Consider the following 9066-nt stretch of genomic DNA (forward strand, 5'->3'; position numbering starts at 1 on the left):
ACCATGGGCCCATGCGCATACAAAATAATAAATATTTGTCAAGTGCTTCAATAAATAAGCTCGCCTAAATAAATATTAGTGTCACGTCTTTAATGATAAGACGCACGCCCATCAAAATGATAATTTCTTCTAGGTAATTTGAATACACGCTATTGCCCAGTGCTTCCCAACGCCACCACCACCTACTCTACACATCAACTGAAGCATTCACAATTGTTAAATAATAATAAAATTAAGCCGACAAAAGTGAATACCTAGCAGTCTTCAGCTACAAAATAAATAAATAGGTTGGAACTCTGTCCTAACCTTAATTTAATACAAGTGCACTCTAAGCTCATAAACATCCATTAATTTAATTATGTATTTTGTGAAATCACCTACTGTGGAGTCACCCATGTGCACAATAAATTATCATGACGCTCGAAAAGGACAGGCATCCCCATCAACTTCTCGCACAAGGAATCCACCTTATGTACTAGCCCCAACAAATAAATATAGTTTTATGGAATCCACCACAAAACCTCACGAAATCCACCGTGGAATTAAAAAAACTCACAGAATCCACCGTGGAATATGCCTCCTAGCATCACTCTTCCACTCAACATCACACTTTCTCTATGATCTCGAGTTGATGCTTAGGATCAAGGTGCTTACCTACCTTAGCTCTTCCCTACTTCTCAATTTTGGTGCTGACATTTCAAGTTCCACATGAGGTACTTTTCTTCCTGTTGCCAAGGTAGTAGTATTATCACTCTTTAAGTTGATATGTGCTTTGGATCTTTCCTTCTTCTTTTTCCATTTCTTTTTTCCCATGGAGGAGGCATCTACATTACTAGGGCCTAGTATTGTCACTCTAACCTACTTAGCCTAGGCCCCGGTCCTCACATCTAGTGGAATGGGCATGGCTTTATCATCTAGTGATTCCACTCCAAAGGGTCCCATGAGTACTAATCGCATGGTTGCATTACTAGTGGATGGCTTATTGTTTGGACAATCTATGTATGGCATCATGATGAAAGGTATCTAGGGTGGCCATAGTTCTAGCATGTCAAGGCTCTTGGGATTGCATTCCACCATTACCTTGACCCCTTCCTTTGCCCAAGGTCATCGTCAAAACTGAACTATAATCCATAAGGACTAGATTTCCCTCTTCATCATATGAGATATAAGTGTTTAGATACATCTCTTCTTCCATTGGCTCCTCTATGTGATGCACAAGTGCATCACTCTATGGAAGGGTTATGATTGGTGCAGGAGAACTGGGTATACTAGTTGGTTGCCCTAGGTGTGTTTACTCGTTGGTCCTTAAGTGTTGGAAGAGCTAATGGTGCTCTGCATCCAAAATGTAATTGCATGTTCACTGAGTATAGTTGCTAGTGGTGGCAGTTGACTATGTATAGCTTTGTGCTCAAGAACCATCCATAGTTTGCGCAAGTCCTAGATTCACTCTACTGAAAGATGATTTCCTCCACAATGCACACATTGTATATTGGGTCTCATGGACCTTCTTAGAGCTTCTTATAGCTTCACCAATTCCAGCTTTAGGTTAAACATTTCCTACATTAGGTCCAATTTTTTTCCTTTCTTGTGGGTTTTAGACAGGCATGTTTGCTACACTGATAGTTGGCTCTTCAATGCGAATGGTAATAACCCATGTTGGTTGGATAGTCTTATCACTTCTCTCTTTCAATAAGTCATTTACTCTTATCACTTCCTCAAACATGCGAGTCAATATGTCTCTTTGCAAGTTCAAATTACTCACCAAGGCATTTTATAGCTCCTCATTCTTAATGTCATTTAATAAAGATGGTAGACACTACTCTAGGCATGGGTCTTTCAACTAGAGGGATTATTTCATAGAAACAGGTATTTGTGTGACAGTCTCTCAAATCTCTTCCTTGTCTTTCTAGCTCACCTTTAGATGTCAAGTTCATGGGTAAGAAAAGAGCCTTTACGCTTGAGGTAATGATGGAGTATACTTGAGTTATTTTTCCTTGCCTTGAGATAATGTATTTTGTGCAAGGTTCTCTGTAAGAAAATCCAAGCCAAGGTTTCTCCTTCAAGGATAAACCATATCCAAGTGCCAACACTCATGTTGAGGAGGGTTTTTTGATGTTCCAAGGGGGTTCTAGACTAGAGATAATCTGGGAAGCTAAAGAAAAAAGGGGGGTCAAGTGTGTTTTGGGGGGAGCATGAGTGCCCCCATGATTTTGGGGAGGACCTATTTTGGTGCTATTTTTTGGATGTCTTTGGACAAAAGGGTCGTAGGCAGTAGGAAGCAATGGGGAGCAACTAGTGATTGTGCTCTTGATTTTGGGGAGGCTTCTCTTGTAGCTTGCATAAGAGAGTCAACTTGTTTTTGGAGGGCTAGATTAAAGGCGTTAGGCAACTTATCATTTGGAAGCAACTATCATTATTTATGATGAAGCAACTATCATTATTTATGGTGAAGTGTGACAACTACTACTAATCATTAGGCTAAAGTTTCTAAAGTTGATAACCATCGTGTTTGGGAAAGTAAGCATGTTTGAGGAGTTTATATGGCCAGCACTATAGGGCTTGGCTGTTTGAGTCTACATATATAGTATTGAAGAGGGAGTTGATGTGATTTTGGCCAATCCAAATGCAGCCTCGAATCTGATTGTCTAGAAACATGTTAATTGGTGGGATGCTTGACTCCATGTTTTGGAAACAGATCTAGAATTAATGTGAACGTGGGGGTCTGCAGTCAAGCTATTTGAATGAGTTAAGAAGATGGAGGAGAGTCCAAAATAATCATGGTAAGTATTGTTTGAATAATGAGCACATCAAGCATGTTTCATGGCTTTAAAGTTGCACGTGCCAATTAAAGACCGAGATAGTCAATAGATTTCAAGGCTTGATTGTTAGTGCAAAGGAGACCAACCTAATAATTAAAGCAAGCATGTCATCATTTTTGAAGAGCTAGCAGCATAAAGGTTGATTGTCATCAGCTCGTGACTATGGAGAAGGGCAAAAAGCGAGCTTTTTGAGCAATCTTTTTTGGGAAACCTTCATTTCTTGTTCCACATAGTCCACTTATTCCACCCGTAAATTGTTTTCACCACCACCACCACCACAACTTCCTCCACCACTACCACTTCCGCCATTGATGCCACTACCATTGTCGCACGGAATTCACACGAGGGTTCGTGAAAGTTGCTCACCGCAAGAATGCTTTGCGATGGGAGTACTCAACATAAAATAATTATCCAAAAGAATTTTAGATTCAAGATGAATGAGAAGACAAATTCTTTGATTAAAAATAGACAAGATACAAGATCAAAAGACTCTCGGATATGATCAAAAGACATATGAACAACTTGAGATGGGACTTGTGATGGCAAATTATTTATTGATATGAAGCTAGGTAGCAAAGACGATGTAGAGAAATTCATCGTGTCTCTTTTAAGAAAGCAAAAGATCACTCACCAATTGGAAGAAAAGGTCGAAGTCTTGAACTAAGAGAGAAGAGAAGAAGGTGGGAAGTGACTGATGGAGAGAACTTCGAGAAAGGCGAGGAGCTCAACGCTCAAACTCTATAGCCACTCATGTAGAATTTGATGACGAGAACTTCAAAGAGTGCAAGGACCTCATAGCTCGACGACTCAAAAGCCGCTCCATAGAACTTGACAGAAAGATTGAGAAGGACAAGGAGCTTAGAGCCTCACCCCTAGAACTTGTTGCGAGATCTTCAAAGAGGGCGAGGAGCACAAAGCTCGAACTCAAGCCACCCTCATAAGCAACTCAATGGCAAAAACTTTAACATAGGCGAGGGACACAAATCTCAACCTCAAGCCTCTCTCTCGAATTTGATTATCTTCCTTGCCCTCCTAGTCCTCCCTTTACAGGTTTTCTCCTCCTTCTCTCACGTTGTGCTTTTTGGCTATTCAAATAAAACTAAAGTGTTTTAAGCCTTAGCTTTCTTTTCCCATGAAAGAAACATAAAAGCCTTTAAAGCTTTTAGCTTTTCTTAAATCTCTATGTTTCATCAAAATCTTAATCATTAAGCTTTTCACCACATGTGATTCCTCCCGACTCTCAAGGAACAATTCATTCCAATTTTCCAAAAATTTCACAACCAGTCTTCCAAAAGCAATTTGAAACCTTGACAAGCCACTGACTATTTTCTACCTAGCTTCATCATGATCCATGATTCCAACAAATGTAGTTAAGACAATGTGACCAAACTGTCTTGAAGGAAGAAGTCGTGTTGTCCAAGCTTCCAATTCACCAACTCCAACATCGTAGTGAGGGCCGATAACCCCACATTTGTTCAATCTCCCATTTAACTCAAAAATAATTTTTCCAGATCGCTGGTCCTCTACCAACTCAAACTCCCCAATGTAACCAAGCTTTTGCATGACTATCAGAAACTCGATGATGACTTTCGAGGAAGGCTTAATGAGAACTTGCCTCTTGCCACACTTCTCCACATTGTACATGTTCTTTGAGGCATCATTCAGCATGTTGATCCTCACCATGGATGAAGCAACCTACCAACAATAGAACTGTAACAAAAGCAAGCTTGGATTATTTCTCAACATTCACTTTTGCAAGAAAAATTGGTTGAGTGCTTTATTGTGTCATCTACGTCAGTTGGCTACTTCCAATTCAATTAAATTTGATGCATGTATGGAACAATCTCTTAGGAAGATTTCTTACCATACTTTTCTTTCCCCTCATCATAAACAACAGCATGCTTCTTTGTAGGCTCATCTCCAAACTTCCTAGGCATCAAAGAGATGGTGCTACCAAGCTTCTATGAGCCACTTTTCCTATCATGCCACTTTTGGCTAGAATGTCCTTTGCTCATGTGGTGATGCTTATGTGACCCAAACTGCCTCTTGGAAGTGGTGTATGATCAATACTTAGCCCCTAGCCAAAACCTGGAGATTGTAGGATGATAGAAGGGGTTGGACTACTTTTGCATGCAAAAAGTTGGGTATCCTCAATGTATTCATCCATAATAGCATCTACTATAGCCTCAAAATTGAATTGAAAAAAAATGCATAATCTTTTCCCGATTGAAGAGCCACAAATTCAATATAACTAGCTTGTTTATTCTTCCTTGAGATCATGGGCACAATTTCATCAAATACCTACCTCACACAATCAATCTTAAACTCGTCTCCATGAGGTGAAAACCCAATGAAGAGGGACCATTGTGGACATGCAGTGCCGTTGTGTCTGTGAGGCTCTTTTTCCATTGCCCTTTTCACTATTTCAGAGAGTGTGAATTTACCTATTGCAAAAGCTCCCATTGTACTGCAAACATACATAAGTGCATCCAAAATGACATCTTCCAACTACATTTCTTTGAAAACCATGAGCACCTCATCATTAAGACCATGTTTAGCATATGCTTTGTCTAATGCATTCCACAAATTTCAATTTTCATATGAATCTTATCAAATGCTTGCCATGCTTCCACAAGCAATCCGCATTTACCATACATGTCCACAAGTGTGTTGGCCACATAAAGCTCTCTTTCAAAACCCCATTTTGATTGTTTCAACATGTAAAAGATGACCTGACTCTAAATCTTTTGTAACAATAGAAAAGTGACAGTATCAAGATACTCCAAAGTGGCTTTGCAATGGTGGATGTGCAGCATCACGACATTGCCACCACCACCATGGCCACCTCCACCACCACTACCACCTTCTCTACCACCACCACTATCGCCACCTTCACCACCACTACCATTACCCTCACCACCACCAGGATTGCCACCATTACCTTCACACACACACACACACTCTCTCTCTCTCTCTCTCTCTCTCTCTCTCTCTCTCTCTCTCTCTCTCTCTCTCTCTCTCTCTCTCTCTCTCTCTCTCTCTCTCTCTCTCTCTCTCTCTCTCTCTCTCTCTCTCTCTCTCTCTCTCTCTCTCTCTCTCTCTCTCTCTCTCTCTCTCTCTCTCTCTCTCTCTCTCTCTCTCTCTCTCTCTCTCTCTCTCTCTCTCTCTCTCTCTCTCTCTCTCTCTCTCTCTCTCTCACATATAATGTGAATGCATGGGCAGCCACTCTGTGTTTTTAGAACTTTAATTACAATGGATTGATAGCTCCCTCCCCTCCCCCCCCCCCCTCCCCCACACAAATTTCATACAAGACAATTCATACAATGTACATTTATATTGTGTTAACTCTAGAAAAAGTATTTTTGCTTGTGACAAATTAAGAGACAAGGTCACCACATGCTTGTCAAAATTTTGACACAAGCCATCCAACTAGATTGTATAACTCTACTTTCTCTGTAAAATAAAATGTGGTTGTGCTAAGAGGTTTTGGTCACAGTATAGGTGGTGTTGGAAAAGTTCTCATGCTTCCAAATACAATGTCCAAGTTTCCTTCAATGAGTGTGGGTTGGTGTATAAACATGTTGGTACTTGCATCCATTCCAAGCACTCGAATGTACACATAGTATAGGTGCTTACATGCCAAATATGCTTTTCCTTCTGCAACACGATCCATGAAATCGTAGCAATTACATGTTGGATTCTTTGCAATGTGCACATCATAACACTCCTACTGTGCATGACACTTGAGTTAGGTGTCTCTAGTTTGAAAACCTCATGCTTCAAGATCTTGACCACTCTATGGCCCTTCACAGTTGCATCTAGAGCCAATGTTGAGCCTATCCTTTTCCCTATAGCCTGTGAAACACCTCTTTGATATCTACACGAGCCCTCGTTAGCATCCACCTCTTGTGCTGCCTTTTGAAAAAAAAAACCCACCACTCTCCAACATGTGGGTTTCCTCTACGGTCAAATTTGTGCCTCGTGCCACTGGCCATACTTGCAGAACCTTGGGCGATGCATGATGAATGGAAGAACAAATGTTCCATGTATGGTCCACACTATCATTACAAAACCACATGAACTAGCGCCACATTCCATGTTGTTTGCCAAATTCTCTTCTTAAGTTGGACTACTCCATGATGCCCCAAAATGAAAGTCTAGGCACCCCATGTGTCATATTTTTGGTAGGTATTTTGTGTTTTTCCTCTCTGGCTCCCAACTATCCTTGACATTATACGTGACTGCGAGCTAGAATCCTTCGTATAGCCCAAACGGTGTCAGGAAGGACTATCTCCACCACCATTTCCTCCGAAAAATTTGGTGATATTGCTCTTGATTGGTAGAAAGGAAAAGGGTCCTCGAAGTTTAGTTTTCTTGTAGCCTTTCTTCTAGGTATGTTTTCAGTCACATACTCAAGCCTATGAGAGGCATTGGCTTCCTCGGACCCCACTTTCCCATCAACCTTGCATTTTCTTGCTAAAATCACATTGTCCCCCCTCAAAAATCAAGACGTTGATGCAATTTAGTCCCTCCTGTCACCTCCTCAACCATCCTTGCCATTGATCGAGGTATGGGGTTCATTCCTTGTTGTAGTCAACGCAAAAGATTCTCTGCACTAGGTCATGCACCATGGAACTTTCCACCAATGAATGCAAGTGCCAGATATATAAAGTATTTGGCATAGAGAGAGAGAGAGAGAGAGAGAGAGAGAGAGAGAGTGTGTGTGTGTGTGTGTGTGTGTGTGTGTGTGTGTGTGTGTGTGTGTGTGTGTGTGTGTGTGTGTGTGGATGTGGGTGTCGTAGAGAGAGAGAGGGAGAGGGAGTGGGGGGATTGGAGACTAGCAAGAGGGAGCCAGGGAGAGAGACTGAGGGGTGATGGATAGAGTGAGGGAGGGGAGGGGAGACAGAGACAGAGAAAGAGAGAGTGGTATACGTACCTGCAAGATCAAGAAAATATTCCACAACTTGAGGGAGGGGGAGGTGTGTCATAGGGGGGGTGTGGCCTTATATAATCACTTTGAGATAGTGGGGCATTAAATGCATGTTAGAGAGAGAGAGAGAGAGAGAGAGAGAGAGAGAGAGAGTGTGTGTGTGTGTGTGTGTGTGTGATGGAGAAAGGGAGACTGGGAGACATCTGATGTATGAAGAGCAAGATGTGGGGGGGCGAGTGAGGGGGGAAGGGTGCTTATCATATTTTTCTACACCAAATATTAGGATACTAGCAAACCCTTCTTTGGTGTCAGAATGATCCCAATCCACATGCTCTCTCTTTCTTCAACCATCCCGGCCCACAAGCACTCTCTCTCGCATACCCTAGATCCTAAACCCAAAATAACTAACATAGATACGGGCACGACGACCCCTTTCTCAATGGGCAAAACAATCCTAATCTACATGAACTTGCACTCTCTCTTCATTCCCTCCAAAAAAAATCCAATACAGCTAACATATTAATGTACTATCGTATTAACTTATTAATTACTATTACTATACTAACACATTGATTTATATGAAATTATTAATACTAACATATAAATTAATAGATAAGTTAAGTAATATTAATATACCAATGGTTCACTTCATACTAATTGATCATTATAGTAACTAATTAATTAATAAAATAGTTGATATGCATGAACTAATAAACAAGCTAACTAACATCAATTAATAAATTAATTAATAGGCTAATTGATATAGTTTCATTGGTACACTAAATAACTAATCAATAAACTAATTGACACCATCTTAGTAAATATAATTGATTTATAACTGTGTTATTAATTTTTATACTAATAAAAGAAATCATTAATATTTTAATTAATTTTAATCAAGTGAGTAATAAATCATACTAATTACTAAATAATTATGTGATAAATAATTCATAAAATTAAATTTAGTAAATACTACTTAAATTAAGAATATTTATTGATTGTTAATAGTTATTTCAATTGATTTTAATTTAAGTAAGTTATAACTAATAAATAAATAATTGACTAACTAATTAACTAATAAATAAAGTTATTTATTTATTAATTACTTAATTGGTTAATTAATAACTTAATTAGATAATTAGTTAATTAGTCTTTAATTAGTTAATTAATTATTAATTGGTTATTAATTTATTGGTTAATTAGTTACTCAATTAATTAGTTAACTAATTACTTAATTAATTTATTATTAATAAATTAATTAATTATCAATTAATTGGTAATTTTAAAATTTATTAATAAATTGGCTAATTTTTAAAA

General features: G+C 39.2%; 1 pseudogene; it reads right to left on the bottom strand.

The window, feature by feature from the left end:
- Positions 1-4148: 4148 nt before the first annotated feature.
- LOC148013148 (small ribosomal subunit protein uS8z/uS8w pseudogene) lies at positions 4149-4502 on the bottom strand (annotated as a pseudogene).
- Between the last annotated feature and the right edge of the window lie 4564 nt (positions 4503-9066).

The sequence above is a fragment of the Lygodium microphyllum genome, chromosome 26 (genome assembly GCF_053477565.2).
Source record: "Lygodium microphyllum isolate KBCC chromosome 26, Lygodium_microphyllum_v1.1.10, whole genome shotgun sequence".
NCBI lineage: Eukaryota > Viridiplantae > Streptophyta > Polypodiopsida > Schizaeales > Lygodiaceae > Lygodium > Lygodium microphyllum.